The following is a 19,575-nucleotide window of genomic DNA, read 5'->3' on the forward strand; positions in this document are numbered from 1 at the left end:
GAATACCACTGTATGTGTTCAGAGTGGGGAGGGAGTTACCATCAGCTATGACAAGAGGTTTGTGGGATGAGATCCAAAATTGTCCATAAAGAATGAAACAAATTTGAATAAATGGAAAGCAAGAGATATTGGGGGCAGAGCATGATCATATTATAGCCTCAAAGGAAGGGATTTGCAAGACGTGTTCATAAAACTGTGAGAAACTTCTCTCTGTTGTGAACAGGTGTTTTATGTGAGTTAAAAGTGGAAAGTTAAATTTGGGTCAAATTTCAGACTGTCTCACATATTTTGTTACTGAAAGTAATAGCAACAAGTAAAATCTAATGAATGCTCACTACGTGCTGGAAACTGCTAAATATTCCACATGTTTGAAAGCATTTGAACAGCTTTGCGCAGTGGCAGTATCATAGCCAATGAGGTTTATCCGAGGTGCGATTATTGCTAATTGAAAGCATTTGAACTTCATGAAAAATGTATGCATAGATGTGATTATTATCCCCATTTTACAGGTTAGGCAATCAAATCTCAACAAGGTTAATTAGCTGGTTAGTAAGTAACAAAGTCAGGACTCAATATTGTGGGGCCATGGAGAGATTTGGAAGAGTGTGACACAGTTGAAACAGGGCTATTGGAATGTTCATCTGGTAGAGAGTATCAGAATGAATCGGATGAATGGAAAGGCAGAGAGGCTGCCATGGAGACAATCGCTGGAGCTAGGCATTAAGTATAAACAGCCTTAATGAGAGACAAAGCTCTATTTAAATGTAAGGGTGATAAAGAAAGACAGAGCAGACATGAATCCAAGACTTCAACTGGGAGAATTGTAGAACTAATTTTTTTTTTTTTAAAGGGCTGGGTAGGGAGAATCTTTGAAGGCAGGTGTACTAGTAATAGTGGTAATCAAGTTGGTATTCAATATGAAAATATTAGTGAATGGAAGAAATCATATGAGGATTTCCAATTAACAGTAAACACTGTAGTACTTAGACACAGCTCTTGATATATAGCTTTAAGATGATTGGACCCTTTTAGGGACCAAATTGGAATATTACTATGGTGAGTAATTGTGAATAATTGGCTGAAAAGGCCACAGGAATTTTCTTTCCGGGCTCCTGGGTGGCTCAGTGGGTTTAAGCCTCTGCCTTCAGCTCAGGTCATGATCTCAGGGTCCTGGAATCCATTTCCACATCCCAGGGAGCCTGCTCCATCCTTCCCTCGCCTGCCTCTCTGCCTACTTGTGATCTGTCTGTCAAACAAATAAATTAAATCTTCAAAAAAAAAAAAGTGGTTCAGAGTTGGAAAAAAAAGAATTTTCTTTCATTTCTTTCACAACAAGGTGTGTGTTTTTGCGTGCGTCTTCATAACTCTGCCTCAAAATCTTTTTTTTTTTTTTCCTACAGGTTGCTTCTTTGCAGAACTATGGCTCTGACGCCGGTGCTCATAGCCCACTGTATATACGCTGTTATGACAACCTTTGTCAGGTTTTGTTGTAATAGTTTTCAACATGCCTGTGTGCCCCCTAAACTCTATGGTCCTCAAGAACAGGAATTGTGTCGCAATCATCTATCTGAAGCAAGAAGCTGAGCAACAGTGAGTGCACAACAAATGTTTGTTTAGTGATGATTCTCAGCACCAAAAGGATACTTTTTATAACATAGGAGAAATAGAGACCAAAGATGTCTATTGTATAACTTTTTAGCTAAATTAGACCCACGTCCTGTTGCTGGACAGTGTCCCAAAATTAAATGACCACTAAAGAGATGAATATGATAACATTACGACAGAGCTGGAGGAGGGGGGGTACTCTTCAAGCAGATCTTGTTAAAGTCCCCTAATGATCCATTTGTGTCTAGTCAAATAGACTTTTATTCTTTTATTTAACTTAGATAGTTAAAGAATTATTAAGTGTTAAACTTTGAAGTAGAGCTTTTATTTGGTATGGAACTTGGTGGACTATATGTGTGTGTGTGTGTGTATAATATATGATAATATCTTTAAAATACTTTTGTAGAATCCTTATAACAGTGCCTAGCACATATTAAGTGCTATATAAAGTTCAAAGAAGGGATAAAGCTTTGTAGATCAAGTTAGAATACGAAAGCCTTTGTGTATTGTATTACTTAGGATAATGTTTCCTGCTGTAACAAACAAATCTGAATAAATATCAATGGCTTAATAAAAGTTTCTTTCTTGCCCATAGATATGGACATAAATAGTGCTCCCATATGGGATGTTCCTAGCTGGTAGCTGGCCTTCCCTGTGATCTTTCTGAAACAGAGAATCCCTTCATGTTGTAATCTGCCCTTCTCCAGGGCCTCCTGCTCATCTGCATCTAGATTGTGGATGGGAAAAAAGAGGGTAAGGAAGACATATTCACTTCTTTTGACCTCATCTCCAGAGCGACAAGTGTTCTTTCACTTAAATTCCACTGATGATAACTAGCCACATGATCATGTCCGCTGCAAGGGAGAATGGGGTTTCTCATCTAGCTGTGGGCAGAGGAGGAAGAGTAAGTGCATTTGGTGAAGAGCTGAGCAGTCTTTGCCAGTTCTGGATACTTAGAAAACTCTTCTCTCTTCCCTAAGGAGATAACCCAAAATGCCATGCAATGAACAAACCCAGTCTGAAATCTAAAACCTCTAGTGGAGATACAGCGCTTTCTCTCTCTCTCTCTTACCCTGGTGCAGAAATGGTTATTCATGTTCTGCTGGCTTGTGATCTGAAGACAAGTTATTTCTGCTGCTTCCACCACCCTGTCTCCCATCCAGCATACAATGGTGGGATGGAGAAAGGGTGACTGCAAGGCAAGTTCCCAAGTGGAAAAGGCAACAATGAGAAATTCATAGCGTTTTGGCTGTCTTTGTTAGTTCGATAATAAAGTCCAGCTGGGCTGTGAAGTACCTTTGCCTTATCAGTAGGGGAATTCCTTCCCAGTCTCTAATTATATCTTCTGGAAGATTTCATCTCCTTGTTTATTATTCTTGGTTTATTTTTCTTGTTTCCCTCAGGGAACTTCTTCCAGGTTCTCTTTGGTCACCTGTGAAGAGGGTGTTAGACAGTTGTTGTTTGGGTTCTGTTTTTGTGGGGGGCATACTTGTCCCCCACCTATTAAGTTAAATTTTTGGTTTGTTTTGTTTCATTCTGTTCTGTGTGCCAATAAGTATGCCCAATGTTTCCTTCTTTATTTATTGCTTTTTTTCTTTGTTTCTTCATTCCTATGCTTTTCTACCTTAACTTAATGACTTGGGTGGGGAGACTGTATGGTTAATCTTTGCTGTAAGACTGAGACACTCTGTTCAGTTAAGAAGTCTTGCTGGGCCTTTAATGTCCAAAGCTTTGTTCGATCTTATCTAACTTACTATTCTGAGGTCCAGAAATAAACATTGTTTTCAACTAAGTAAAGTTCTTGACTCTTTATTTTTTTAAGTTGTACCTTAAAATAAGCTATTCTTGCCTGAATTCATCTCTTTCTTATAATATCTTGCTAAGAGTAACATAGAGTATAGCACACTATATTCTGACATCTTCCGGAAATTTCATTAAAAGCTATAGTCTCAGAAGGCATATATTCTGTCTTCCAAATTGTCACATGCTTATTAAATATTTCCCATAGTGTCACGGGAGTTTCCATCTCCCCAGCCTGCTTATCTTGGCTCTTATTACCTGACCTCTCAGCCTGTGCTGTCCATTTCATATTTGCTGTTAGAGCAGGACCCTATATTCTGTTTTAAGTGGGATGAATACTGTTAGTTGTTTAAATAAAAATCTCCAAAATTTCAGTAGCATGAAGGTTTATTTCTTGCTGCTCTATAGTCCTGCTGACTAGATATTCTACTTCTTCCTCTCAGGAATGATCTACTGCAGCTGAATCAATCTTTCTCTCTCTCTCTCTCTCTCTCTCGTTTTGTTTATGTGTCTCTCTAGGTTTCCCAGACAACATTTTCCCTGCTTGAAAGTATTTGCACCTTTCTTCCAGCTAAATCATATCCCACGGAGGATGGGGTTTTCCTGTCATCCATGAAAACTGTAGACATGTGGATGCAGATTTGACAAAGGATTAGGCAAATTTGCAACTGCCGATGTCTGGTATGCCTCAACATTTTTAAACCCAAGCTCTTTAAACAGGAACATAAAATTTTATACTGTCCCACTTCCTTCCCCTACTAGTCTTCCCATTTTGAAGTGGGAGGTGGGTCAGTTATTATGTATTTCATTACTTTTCTGTTCATAGGATGAAATCCTATCAGAAGAAAGCATGAGGATGGAACAGAAAGGGGGAGAAAGAAAGAGAAGCAATAGGTCACATCATGGCTTACTTGCCTAACCCTGTAACTAGATGCTGAGTTGCTTTCTGGCAGGGGCTTTATCTGTAGAACTCCAGGACTGGACGTGGTGATCTGCCCAGAGTGTGAACCCAATTCATGTTCCTGGATGTGTGATGAGGAACACAAGTCCAGATTCAGAATGACATTGCTCAACCCTTACTCTACCAGTTGTCATGAATCTTGGGCAAGTTACTTAATCTTTCTGAGCCTCAATCTCATCCTCTGAAAAATAAGGAAAATAAGAATGTGTACATCATAGGGCTGTTATAAGCCTTAACTGAAATAATAAATATAAAGTCTTAGAATAATGCCTGGGCCCATAGTAAGCTTTTAATAAGTATCAATCACAATGTTGAGATCTAGAACAGCATAATGAATGAAAGTAGGATTCTAAAGCCATGCTAATGGAGTTTTAATACCTGTTCTATTTATATGTAGAATATGTCTTATTTTTTCCAGGGTGATCTTATTTCTTTATGCCAGTTTTTACATGACAAACATTCACCAAACACTGATGTTATATAAAAAGACTAAAGGAATGAACTATTTAAAAGATAAAATTAATCCCAGGAAAGCAGTTCTAACAACGCTAATTCCTACACCCGACTTTGGTTTGTGGTCTTGTTTCTCACATTAACGTTAATGTGAAATGTTCCATTAAATGTGCCTAGTTTGTAAACCAAAGTCTACGTCTTGTTTTTCTTTTCCATTTCCCAGTCATACCAGCCATACTGTGTAATTCGAATGAAAAGAAATTGTGGTGTCAGAAGGAACTTGTATCAGTACATCTCATAACAGAACATAGCAAGCATTTTTCTAATTGGCCAAATCTTACAACCAGATATATTTGGGAAAGGGGGTGGATTGATATCATCTTCCAGGGAAGGAAGAATTGGATTTAAGAGCTTGGCTGTTTCACCTCTCACATTACCCAGGAGAAATAAAAAAGCAAAAATAATATCCTAGGAAACTGCATAGTGGTTTCTAATATGAAAGACTTTTAGTGACTTATTGCTGTTTGCAGTGGCATCTCATAGTTTCTAACAGTATAAAGCGTGCTAAGGAAAAAAAAAAGATACCACCACCCACATTTTGTCTGGAGTTAATATGTATTTTTCCTCTTGTCAAAGTGTGGGAGGCTCTCTGTTTATATAATTACAGCTTTCAAAAATCACTTAAATAGACATGAGCAACGAAGTAAAATTGCATGTGGAGTATTCGGATGACACTGAATCTGTCAGGTCTATGGGATTTTCGTACAAAAACTGAGATGTTTTTCGACTCTCACTTGGATGGAACTGTGCTTTGCTGGATTGGGAAAACAGCTTTTCCATATTGCTGACAATCTTGACAATGGTCCTGATGAATTATCTGTACTAGACATCCTCCCAAACCAACTGAATTCACTTCTGTCAAGGAGATTTGGAGAAAAGCAATGAGCTTTGTCTTTTCCTGCAGCCTGGGGCACCATATATCCAAAGAGATTAGGAGGAGGAAGGCAAACCCAGGCCACACTTGCTAGCTACCCTTTTTCTTCCGTGCCTAATGGGCTATCTTTTTATCATATAAGGATGTAAGAGTGGAAATAAAAGCGGTAGGTGGTCACGATGGAATTACACTTATATTTGTGAGGGGCAAGTATTTACCTTTGCTCACCAAACTCATTTTATTTTTTTGAACAAGGAAAAATAATCAGTTTTTCCCTTGACCTTGTTTTTTTATGTCTCATACTTTACCTTTTAAAATTTATTATACTTTACTTTTTTATTTCTAAATAGTTTTACTGAGGTAAATTTAACAGACATTAAACTGCACATTTTAAAAGTATATGATTTCAATTCTGACGTATGTATATGCCCTTGTAGCCTATCATTAAAATCAGGAGATAAACATACCCATCATGCCCCAAAGTTTTCTTGTGCCCCTTTGTAACCTCTCTGCTGCCCTTCCCTGTGTTCCACCTCACCCTTCCCCACCGGCATCACCCCATCTCTTGGCAACCTGCTGCTCTGCTTTCTGTCTTGATAGATTGGCTGGCACTCTCTAGAATTTTATAGAAATGGGATCATACAGAACGTACTCTTTTTGTAGGGACTCTCCACTCAGCATAATTATTTTGAAATTCATCCAGCTGGTACATGTTAGTCCTTTCTTTTTGTCAAGTAGCAGTCCATTATATGGATGTATCACAGTTTGTTTTCCCATTCAACTGTCCACAGGCCTTGGAGTTGTTTCCAAATATAGGCTACTAGAGAAATGTTTTGACATTGTGTATAAGCCTTTGTGCATATATATGCTTTCATTCCTCTTGGGTAAATATCCTTTTTTATAAAAAAAGATTTCACCTATTTATTTATTTGAGAGAGAGTGAACAGGAGCAGGGAGAGAGGTGGGGGCAGGGGAGGGGGGAGAGGATCTTGAGATGACCACAGGTGCTCAATCGCATGACCCTGAGATCATGACTTGAGCTGAAACCAAGAGTCTGCCACTTAGCCAACCGAGCCACCCAGACGTCTAGGAATGGGATGTCTGAATCACATGCTAAGTATATTTTTAACTTTAGGAGAAACGGCTAAACTATTTTCCATAGTGGTTATACCATCTTAGATGCTGCTAACAGCACTGAGAATCACAGTTCCCCCACAGGTGCTCAATCGCATGACCCTGAGATCATGACTTGAGCTGAAACCAAGAGTCTGCCACTTAGCCAACCGAGCCACCCAGACGTCTAGGGATGGGATGTCTGAATCACATGCTAAGTATATTTTTAACTTTAGGAGAAACGGCTAAACTATTTTCCATAGTGGTTATACCATCTAAGATGCTGCTAACAGCACTGAGAATCACAGTTCCCCCACATCACCAGCACTTGGTATTGTCAGGTGTTTTAACTTCAGTCTTTCTAACAGGCATGGAGTGTATATCATTGTGATTTTAATTTATAGTTTCCCGAGGCCTAAGACTATCGAGTATCTTTTCATGTTCCTATTTGCCAACCTTATATCTGTTCATACCTTTATTCCATTTCATTGAGCTTTTGTTTTTATCATGTCAAAGTTTATGTTCTGATTCCAAATATGTTATTCTACTTTTAAAATTAATATGCAACAAAATTGACTTTTTGGTGCAGAGTTCTATGAAATGTTGCCACGTGCATGATTTCATGTAACCACTACCACAATTAACATATAAAGAAGCTCCATGACGGCAAAAACTCCGTCTGGTAGCACCCTGGTGTCGGCAATATTCTGCCTCCTCCCAACCTTTATTCTGTTCTCCATTCTATAGTTTTGTCTTCTCAAAATTGTCATATAAATTGTTTTATATGGGGGAGCATTTTGAGACTGGCTTCTCTCATTCAGGGTAATGCCTTGGAGATTAATCCACGTGTTGAATCAGTAGTTTGTTTCTTTTTTGTTGCCGGTTCTGTTCCATTATATGGATACACCATAGTTTGTTTATTGTTTGTTGCATGATATTTGAGTTGTTTCTAGTTAGGGGTAATTATGAATAATTTTATGTACAGAGTTTCACGGGAACTTAAGCTTCTTTAGGAAAAAATACTTAGAAAGAGAACGTCTTGTTCTTATAGTAAATGTATGTTTAAAATACACTTACAGAAAGTGCCACACTTTTTCCAGAATGGCTGCACCTTTTTGCATTTCATAATGTGTGTGAGATCTAGTTGCTCATTAGAATTTAGAACTGTCAGTATTTTATATTTTAGCCATTCCAATAGGTGTGTAGTAGTATCTCATTTTGTTTTAATTTGCATTTCCCTAAATGTTGCCGGGTATGAGTTCCTTATATATTTTGGATATTTAACTTTCACATATATGATTTGCAAATATTTTCTCCCAGTGCATAGGTTGCTGTTTAATTTAATTGATTGTTTCTTTAGCTGTGCAGAAGCTTAGTTTGATGTAGTCCCACTTGTTTATTTTTTATTTTGTTTATTCTATTTATTTCTGCTCTGGTATTTATTATTTCAGTTACTTTGGGTTTAATGTGCTCTTCTTTTTCTATTGCCTTAAAGCTGATCCTGAGGCCATTGATTTACTTTTTTCTATTATAGATGATCTGTTCTATGAAATTTCTAATTACTGACTAGTGGAATCTGACAAATTTTGATATGTTGTTTGTATGTTCATTCAGTTTACAATACCTTCTAAATCCTTTTTTAAACTTTTTTTTTTTAACCCATGCACTTTTAGAAGTGTATTATTTATTTTCCAAATTCCTTGGGCTTTTCCAAAAATATTTCTGCTGTTAATTTTGAATTTAGTTTCATTATGGTCAGAAAACACATTTCGGGTACTTGAGTCTTTTCAAATTTATTGGTAGTTTTATTATGGCTTATAGTATGGCTGATCTTGGTTACTAGTTATTCGATTATTATCGGTTATTAGTTATTTGAAAAAAATGGGCTAACTTGTAGAGTTGCTTGGAGAGTTCCAGAAATGTCAGTTTTAAGACAAATTGATAGTTTTTTCTTATGTCTTCTATCTTTTTACTTATTTCTGCTTAATCATTACAGTATTTGATTGTAATTGTGGATATGTCCATTTCTTGAACTTCTATTATGTTTCACGTATTTTGAAGCTCTATTGACATGTACTGAAATGTTATGTTTTTCTGATAAAGCCTCACGTTTTTAATTAGTAAACAACTTTTTAAAAAATCCATGGTATTATTCTTTCTTATGAAATTTACTTTGTCTGATATTATATACCAATTCTAGTTTTATTTGACTAATGTTACTATGGTATATGTTTTCATATTCAAATTTTAACAGATCTTTATCTTTCTATTTCAGTGTCTTTCTTGAAGGTGACATAGAGTTGAATCTTGCTTTTGGATTTCATCTGACAACCTTTATCTTTTAACTGAGTGCTAAGATCATTTGTTGCAATGTGTTTATTTATATGGTTAGGTTGAAATCTACCATCTTGCTGTGTGTTTTCTATTTGTCGCATTTATTCTTTGCTCCTCATTTTCTTTTTTTAAGAACATTTTCTGGGTTAATTAAGTACTTTTTATAATTCTATTTTATCTCTTTATCTGTTTAGTGACTTTTGTTGTTTTAGTGATTGCTTTGGGGTTTATAGTATACATTTTAAATCATCACAGTGTAGGGTGCCTGGTTGGCTCCCTACAGATGGTTAAGCGTCTGCCTTTGGCTCAGGTCATGATCCCAGGATCCTGGGATTGAATCCCACATTGGGTTCCCTGCTCAGGGGGAAGCCTGCTACTCCCTCTGCTTCTGCTTCTCTCTCTCTCTCTCTCTCTCTTTCTCTTCCTGTCTGTCATGAATAAATAAACAAAATCTTTTTAAAAAGTTATCACAGTCTACCTTTGAAAGGCAACAACCTTTATGTTTATGATAAGAAATTAAAACAATGAACTTAACACTTCTTCACTTTTTTTAAAAAAATATTTTATTTTTATTTATTTGAGAGAGAGAGAAATACAGAGAGAGAGAGAGCACACAAGCAGATTCAGGGGCAGAGGGAGAAGCAGACACCCTGCTGAGCAGGGAGATGGATGTGGGACTCCATCCCACCATCCTGAGAACATGACCTGAGCTGAGGGCAGATGCTTAACCAACTGAGCCACTCAGGTGCCCAACTTCTTCACTCTTGACATTCATAGTTCTGTCATACATCTCACTTGTAAATATATTATAAAGTTCATATTGAATTATTATTATTTTTGTGAAAGTACTCAATTGTCTTATTAAAAGATTTAAATAATAAGAAAAAATTCTTATTTTTTCATGTAGTTGCCATCTCTCACAATCTTTATTTCTTCATGAAGATCTGTATTTTCAACTGGTATTTTTTTTTTCTTACAGAAGGGTTTCCTTTAATGTTTTCCATAAAACAAATTTGCTGGTGATAAATCATTTCAACTTCTGTATGTCTGGAAGAGGCTTTGTTTGCAAGATGTTTACATTGAGTATAGAATTTGGGTACTTTAGAGGTATTGTTCCTTTGTCTTCTCACTTGTAAAGTTTCTAACAAGAACTGTCTTGTTCTTTTGTATATAACATTTCTCTTCCCTCAGACTGCTCATGATTTTCTTTATCACTGGTCACTAGACATTATGCTTACAATAAACTTTGTGTAGTTTTATTCATGTTTTTTAAGCATAGATTTGTTGAGCTTTTTGAATCTAAGGTTTATATTAAACTTAGAAAAAATTAAGCCATTACTCTTTGTTTCTTGGACCTGACTGCCTCACCCTTTTTTAAAGATATTCCAATTACATGTTTGACTTTGTAAAGTTGATCAAGATCTTACTGCCTACTGACACTCTGTTTACGTGTGTGTGTGTGTGTGTGTGTGTGTGTGTGTGTTTCCTTTGTGTTTTATTTTGGATAGTTTTTATTTATATATTTTCAAACTCACAAATCTTCTCTTCCATAATGTCTAATCTTTTATCTCTAAAATTTAATTTGGGTATTCATTTCATATAACGTGTTTAACACATTTAGCATTTTCTCTACATTTTCTAAATATAAGAGATATGGCTATAATAATTATTTTCCCGACCTTTTCTGCCAATTCTAACATGTGTGCCAATTCTGGGTCTATTTTGATTGATGATTCTCATTATAGGTTATATTTCCTGCTTCTCTGCATTCTTGGTAATTTCTCATTGGATGTCCGAGATTATGAATTTTACTTTCTTTATGATAGGTATGTTTATGTTGTTATAAATATTCTTGAACTTTGTTCAGGGACCAGGTAATTATTTAGAAATTGTTTGATGTTTTTAGATCTTGCTTTTTAAGATACGTTTGGCATGACTAGAGCAATATTAATCTAGGACTAATTTTACCCTAGTATAGAAATGAGACTTGTCTGAGTATTCTACTAAGTGCCCTAAATGCTACTAAAAATGCATTACGAGATTTTCTAACATGAGGCTGGTTGAAAGGGTAATCTTTGTGGCCTAGGGTGAATATTATTTCTCCTAGTTATTCTTTCCTTCATATTGGGTATAAATTCTCATATTGGGTGTAATACTTTGTTGCATGCTTGTGGGAAATCCACTGAAGTTCTCTAGAGCTCTAAAATTTTCTCTCAAACTCTCTTAAAACTATAAGCTGGAAGAATGACCAGGCTTACTTTTTGTGTTTCCCATCTCACGAAGATCACTTTCCACGTTGCCTGATATCAAATGTCTTAAAATCAGTACTTACTATATTTTGCTGTAACATATAGAGGAGTAGAAGGACAGTATTCCACTTGTGTCTTTCATTTCTCCATTATTTTTTAGAATATGAATTTTTCATAGCTTGAAATGATTTATGGATCAGCTTCTTGGGCCTCCTCATTTTCAGAGAAAAATCTTGTACTTAGCAAGAGGAAGTGAGCTGGCCAGACTCACTCTAGTGAGTTATCCAGTTATCCTTCTGGGAAGATAGTGCCTCTGTCTATGTCCGTCAGTACTTAATGCTAACATCCTGGCTTTAGCAAGTCTGGGATTTTTTTCTTGACTTTCATGCGGGAGGACCATAGTTTCTCTTTGGGGTGTTTCTGGTAAGCTTTCCATTATGGTCATTGTGCCAAGGATTTCAAAATTTGCTTGTAGGGATTACAACTTTCCTCCACCTCTGCAACCAGTCCGTGTTCAGTCACCACTGGATCCTAACTGTGTCTGCAGAAACTTTCCCCTCCTTTTCTGCTGTCTGACTTTGGTTTTATAACCCAAAGCACAGATGACACTGCAGCTGCTTCATTGCTTTGACATGACTTAAAAAGTGAGAGAAGATGGGCTTTTATTCTAGATGGGACTTGGATAATTTCTCTCCAAATCCTTGCACATGTGGCCTGGGATGCTTGCTGAGCCGACTGAAGCCTGATTGCTGCCTGAAACTTTACTTCCTCTAAGAGATATGACTCATATCCACCACATAGAGGCCTTTTATTATCCAAAACAACAGTGTGGGAGTGGGGAGCCCTCTCTAGGACATTAAAAGTGCCTAGGGTCAAGAACAGAGCTCTGCAGGTTTCAGCTGCCCTTTTCCTTCATTCTTACCAAGTTAGATATCTTCAAATTACCAGCCAATTAGTTTCTCTTTTCCTTCTCTCAGGAGGGTATAGGTCTCTGTCTTTTTAATTCAACTTCTGTAAGAGATCCTACTGCTACCTTCACCTTATTTTCACCAGGGTTATTCTGTAACCTTCTGCTTTTTCAACTTTCTTTGGGTGGTAAATTTTCTTTTTCTTTTCTAGAGATCCAAAATGAAGTATGAATTTTATTGTATGATTTATTTATGTGCACACAATTGAGATTTAATAATGAGATATGTCTTTTATTTTCATTATTACCTTGTTCAGAACTTTTTTTTTTTTAAGATTTTATTTATTTATTTGTCAGAGGGACAGAGCACAAGCAGGCAAAATGACAGGCAGACGCGGAGAGAGAAGCAGGCTCCCCACTGATCAAGGAGCCCAATGTGGGACTAAATCCCAGGATGCTGGGATCATGACCTGAGCTGAAGGCAGCGGCTTAACCGACTGAGCCACCCAGGAGACATCCCTTGTTTGGAAATTTTATAATAGTTGTTAGTCATTTTCCTCACTTATTCAACAATTTTTTTTCTATTTTTTTAAAAGATATTTATTTATTTATTTATTTGACAGACAGAGATCACAAGTAGGCAGAGAGGCAGGCAGAGATAAGGAGGGGAAGCAGGCTCCCCGCTGAGCAAAGAGCCCAAGGCAGGGCTCAATGCCAGGACCCTGGCATCATGACCTGAACTGAAAGCAGAGACTTTAACACACTGAGCCACCATAATTGGTAAAAATATCTGCCCCAACAGATATTTTTAAATAAAAATTACGTACCTTGCATTATGATAGATATGGATAGACGGTGGTAGATAGGAATGCATCTCTTACCAAGAAATCTACAGGTGATCAGTCTACTAATATTTATAGGAAATTACAAAATTATATAGGGGGCACCTGGTGGTTCATTCAGCATCTGCCCTCTGCTCAGGTTATTGTCTCAGGGTCCTAGGATCTAGCCCTGTGTTGGGCTCAGTAGGGAGTCTTCAGGGGGTCTGCTTTTCCCTCTCTCTCTGCCCCTTACTTGTACTCTCTCTCTCAAACAGATAATTAGAACATTTTTTAAAAAAAGAAGTTATATAACTCTTGTTGATTAAAGCACTAAAATTAGTTAATCTTAATTTGAGCTCCACTAGGGATTATTGCTTATACCTTTCATTAACTATTATCCATTTCCTGGTAGTGTTGGTTATCATTTATGTAGATAGAGAATATCTAGCAGGCATTTTTATTTATTTATTTATTTTCATTATTTGTAATTTAACTAGGACTTCCAATCATGGCGTGGTTGAATAAACTCCTACATCTAATATACCTACAGATGAGATGACAGTTATGAACTCTGACAAACGTATATATGCACACACATACACACACAGTGAACTGCAGAGATTTTGAAAATGAACAGGCAAATTCTGAAGGACAATTAGAATAAGGGTAGCATGGGGTAAATTTCTTTCTTTTTTTTTTTTTTAATTTTTTAAATAGACTTCAGACTGAGGAGCAGGGTAAAATTGGCATTATTTGGAAGAGCCAAAACTCCAATTGAAAAACAGTCTTCCTTCCCATAGAGCCACGGGATAGAATTAGGAGCAAGTACAGTTGCTGGGAGGTGAGGAGAAAATTCTAAACAGGAGAGATCAAGTGAGAAGAAGCCCTGATTATGTGTGCAGGATGCACATAAGAGGAGGAAGCAGAAGAATTTTTTTGGAAGTCTTTTTGTTTCAAGTCAAAGTCATGTGTTACAATTTGGTAATAATCAATAGCTCCTACAGGAAGAAGAGAGTTTGCCAGGGGTTCCTAAGGGGTTGCCAGGTATTATGTATAGTAACATTTTTTTCTGATTTGTCTATTGTTTCTTAGAAACAATTCTACAGAATTTGGGAATTTTAAGGTCCTTAGCTTAGTATCATTGTTATTACATCAAATCCTCAAGATTAACCTCCAAACCACTATAGTGTCTCCCACATGGCATCAAAGACATTGACCAAGTACTGGACTTGTCCCTGCAGAGACATAAATGAGCAGAATACTATCCATGCTCTCCAGCTACTCATAGTCTTAGAAATATTGCTCAACCTATTGGACATTGCTAGAAGTCATTCTCTGAGCAATAAATGGATATCAAGATCCCTGGATGGCCCATTGGTCCTAAGGATGCTTCTAGTACTGAATTTGTATCATTGAATTTCTTATCAGAGTAAAATTAGATGATCCAAATGTGAGAGAAGAATAAATTTGCCACGTTCTTAGAACATTTCATGTCAACTTACTTAGAAAGATAAGTACAATTGTTTGGGGAGGTAATTAGTCTTCTCAAAGTGAAAAAATAAGAATTTCAGTTTTCCTTTTACTTGATAAAAATGTTTTTCTCATTTCTCCTTTGATAAGCAGAAACCTGATATCTAAGATTTCTTATTGTTGTTGTTTTATTTGAGAAGAAAAGTAAGGTAGAGGAAGTGGCTTCTGAAACAAATTTTTTAAAATTCAAATCTTGGCTTTAACATTAAGAAATCATATGACTCAAGACAAGTTATTCCATATAGGATTGCTATGGAGATGGCAATAATTGGTAAATATAAAACCAATGGTGCCTCAGTAAGCCTTATTTGTGCTTGTTGAGCATTTAAAAAATATGATGAATTCATCAAAGCCACTATGAAAAACCCACAGAGAATATCACTCTCAATGGAGAAAAACTGAGAGCTTTTCTGCTAAGGTCAGGAACATGGCAGGGATGTCCATTATCACCACTGCTATTCAACATAGTACTAGAGGTCCTAGCCTCAGCAATCAGACAACAAAAAGAAATTAAAGGCATCAAAATTGGCAAAGAAGAAGTCAAACTCTCACTCTTTGTAGATGATATGTGGAAAACCCAAAAGACTCCACTCCAAATCTGCTAGAACTTATATAGGAATTCAATAAAGTGTCAGGATATAAATCAATGCACAGAAATCAGTTACATTTCTATACACCAATAGCAAGACAGAAGAAAGAGAAATTAAGGAGTTGATCCCATTTACAATTGCACCCCAAACCATAAGATACGTATGAATAAATGTAACCAAAGAGGCAAAGAATCTGTACTCAGAAAACTATAAAGTACTCATGGAAGAAATTTTTTTTCAAAGAAATGGAACAAATAATCCTAAAATTTATATGGAACCAGAAAAGACGTTGAATAGCCAGTGGAATGCTGAAAAAGAAAGCCAAAGCTGGTGGCATCACAATTCCGGACTTCAAGCTCTATTACAAAGCTGTCATCATCAAGACAATATGGTACTGGCACAAAAACAGATACACAGACCAATGGAACAGAATAGAAAGCCCAGAAATAGACCCTCAACTCTATGGTCAACTAATCTTCGACAAAGCAGGAAAGAATGTCTAATGGGAAACGACAGTCTTTTCAAAAAGTGGTGTTGGGAAAATTGGACAGCCACATGCAGAAAAATGAAACTGGACCATTTCCTCATACCACACATGAAAATGGACTCAAAATAGATGAAGGACCTCAGCGTGAGAAAGGAATCCATCAAAATCCTTGAGGAGGGGCGCCTGGGTGGCTCAGTGGGTTAAGCCGCTGCCTTCGGTTCAGGTCATGATCTTAGGGTCCTGGGATCGAGTCCCGCATCAGGCTCTCTGCTCAGCAGGGAGCCTGCTTCCTCCTCTCTCTGTCTGCCTGCCTCTCTGCCTACTTGTGATCTCTCTCTCTGTCAAATAAAAAAATAAATAAATCTTAAAAAAAAAAAAAAATCCCTGAGGAGAACACAGGCAGCAATCTCTTCAATCTTAGCTGCAGCAACTTCTTCCTAAAAACATGGCCAAAGGCAAGGGAAGCAAGGGCAAAAGTGAACTATTGGGACTTCATCAAGATCAAAAGCTTTTGCACAGCAAAGTAAACAGTTAACAAAACCAAAAGACAACTGACAGAATGGATGAAGATATTTGCAAATGACATATCAGATAAAGGACTAGAGTCCCAAATCTATAAAGATCTTATCAAATTCAACACCCAAAGAATAAATAATCCAATCAAGAAATGGGCAGAGGACATGAACAGACATTTTTGCAAAGAAGACATCCAGATGGCCAACAGACACATGAAAAAGTGCTCCACATCACTCAGCATCAGAGAAATACAAATCAAAACCACAATGAGATACCATCTCACACCAGTCAGAATGGCTAAAATTAACAAGTCAGGAAATGACAGATGCTGGTGAGGATGTGGAGAAAGGGGAACTCTCCTACACTGTTGGTGGGAATGCAAGCTGGTGCAACCACTCTGGAAAACAGCATGGAGATTCCTCAAAAAGTTGAAAATAGAGCTACCCTACAACCCAGCAATTGCACTACTGGGTATTTACCCTAAAGATACAAATGTAGTGATCCAGAGAGGCACGTGCACCTGAATGTTTATAGCAGCAATGTCCACAATAGCCAAACTATGGAAAGAACCTAGATGTCCATCAACAGATGAATGGATAAAGAAGAGGTCACACACACACACACACACACAATGGAATACTATGCAGCCATCAAAAGAAATGAAATCTTGCCATTTGCGACAACATGGATGGAACTAGAGAGTATTATGCTTAGTGAAATAAGTCAATCAGAGAAAGACAATTACCATAAGATCTCCCTGATATGAGGAAGTTGAGAGGCAATGTGGGTGGGGGTGTTGGGAGGGAGACAAACCAATTTCACAAAACAAACTGAGGGTTGGGGGGGAGCGGGGTAGTGAGAGGGTGGTGGGCTTATGGACAATGGGGAAGGTATGTGCTATGGTGAGTGCTGTGAAGTGCGTAAACCTGGCAATTCACAGACCTGGGGCTAATAATACATTACATGTTAATTAAAAAATTAAAAAAAAATTAAAAAATATGATGAATCCAAGATGGATAATCTGATGTTGATTTAAACACAAAATGATTCACAATAATTTTAATTCTAATATTTGTCTGAACATATTTTTTCTTTAATTTTAAAGGAATCATTGTTTATTGCTTAAACAAATGTGACAGAACTCCTGCATTAATCCTACACCCTGTGCTGCCATGCAAAGGCAGTTTGCCACAGATATTCAACATATTCTAACATAACATATATTTGTATTCTTTTGTGTCCATGACAAAACCATTTAGATATGACAATCAAGGCTGAACAGCAGCTTCCTATATATAGTTAAATGGAAAATTATTAATAATTAAGTTTGTACAGTTATGGTTCAAGTTAAAATAGTTCATGATCAAACAAAAGTTTTTGTGAATATTACTATCTAACATTTCCTTATGGTAGAATGAACTATACATAGGCTCATCATATTGACTTTCTGAATAATTTTCTTGGTTTTGGTCATTGTTTTTAGAATTCCTAACCATATAACCATAAACCAGAATTAATTTGGTTATATTAAGTACATAGGGAGAAGACTGAATAAATCGAGGAATCAAGAATTTTTTTCCACATCCAGTAATACAGCATGAAAATCACCTCCAACTAATTTGGACTTTCAAATTCTCTTATGAGGTGAATATGAGAATATGAGAATTATTTTTGACTTTCTGAAATGTGTATTTTTTAACACTATAGAAACCTCAGTACTATTTGTCAATATTAATTTTCAAGTGCCCTATTCACATTGTGTTGTGAATAGTGCCATTTCTAAAAGTAAACTATTATGTCACATCAAATGCTTCTATCATCATTACCAGGAAACATGAAGCTTTATGTCATTTCATTATGTTGTGGGAATTCATTCCAAAAATGTTTCTTGACTGGTAATTGATTTAATAGAGATACCTTAGAACTTATTTTTGTATGAATTCACTAGAAATTGGAAGGAACAACGACCTTGGGATTCTGACAGATATCAAACAGATATTCTGACAGATATCAAAGACCTCTCTCCAGCAACTATGTCTTGTCCACCAACTGAGACTGCCCCAAATGGAAGACAAAAGAAAAATACAAAGGTGAATTAAGTTGGTGAAAGAAGGATATGGATCTCTAATACAGTTATTTCTAGTATCACTGTGGGTTTTTAATCTAGTTCATATACTCTTTTACTGGTCTCTATCATTCAATAGTGATTTTTCTTATACATTGATTTCTTTCCTGTTTGAACCCTGTTATGTATTACTTACTGCTTACCATATTATCAGGAGTAGTAAGATTTATAATTAGTAAACATCATTGAAATGTGGTTTTATAAGTTGATACATTTTATATTTTCTCCTACTTCAAAAGATGATCACCTTAATCACGTTCATAATGAAAATGGAACTTTAGACAATAGTAGAATGGCACATGCTAAAACTTACTTGTATAAGGCACAAGTGTAATGCAAGGCAGAAAAGCCACTATCCTACTGTGGTGACTAGTCATGTTAACTCCTCACTGTTTCTTTTTGCTTAGGAATTCGAGACAGACTTGTCAGTAGTAATTTCCAGAGAAATTTTTAAAAACCTATGATTTCCTCCTTTATTAGTTTTAATAAAGAATCACTGCTCTCTAGGCTTACTTGGGAAATTATTACCCATCAGCAAGATAGAAGACAAACATATATGATATTGACAGCAGTAAAAAGTAGGTCCCCAATGATGGCAACTAAGAGGTGAAAGTTACTTTAAAAAAAATCAGCCCTAAATTAAGTGCTTTTTGAAGATGTAACTTGAATTCTAGAGAGTTGACAATTGAAACTAGTAGTGAAAAGCTGGTTTTATAGTTTAACCCAGCAGCAGAAGATTTGCTTTGCATTTGAATAGTAAAATTGGAATGGGGGGTGGAGGCACCACAGTACTTGAACCAACCCAACCCATGTACCCGTTCCCTGATCAAATTTTCATTAGCAATGATTTTTTTTTTTCATAAAATCTAAGATCATCCTTGTTGAGAGACAGTAAAAGGACAACAGAAATCTCTCTGTGTACTGAAATAGGAGTGAAATCACTTTCTTATTTCAAGCAATTGCTATGGTTTTCTGATTGTCTGTAATGATTTATATTTTTAATTAGACAATCTAAATTTGTATTTAATCTGGGATTTGTTAGACTTGTGTTATGATTCTAGAACCAAGTACATAGTGTTGGTATGGCCAGGCCCAATGCCCATGTAATTAACTTATTGTACTGTAGTTCACTAAGTGTCCAGGAAATACA

General features: G+C 36.5%; 1 pseudogene; it reads left to right on the top strand.

The window, feature by feature from the left end:
- The first annotated feature begins 384 nt into the window (after positions 1-384).
- On the top strand, positions 385-494 carry LOC123388028 (annotated as a pseudogene).
- Positions 495-19,575: the final 19,081 nt, after the last annotated feature.

Source organism: Mustela putorius, unplaced genomic scaffold (genome assembly GCF_011764305.1).
Source record: "Mustela putorius furo isolate JIRA1106 unplaced genomic scaffold, ASM1176430v1.1 tig00003869_pilon_pilon_pilon, whole genome shotgun sequence".
Taxonomy (NCBI): domain Eukaryota; kingdom Metazoa; phylum Chordata; class Mammalia; order Carnivora; family Mustelidae; genus Mustela; species Mustela putorius.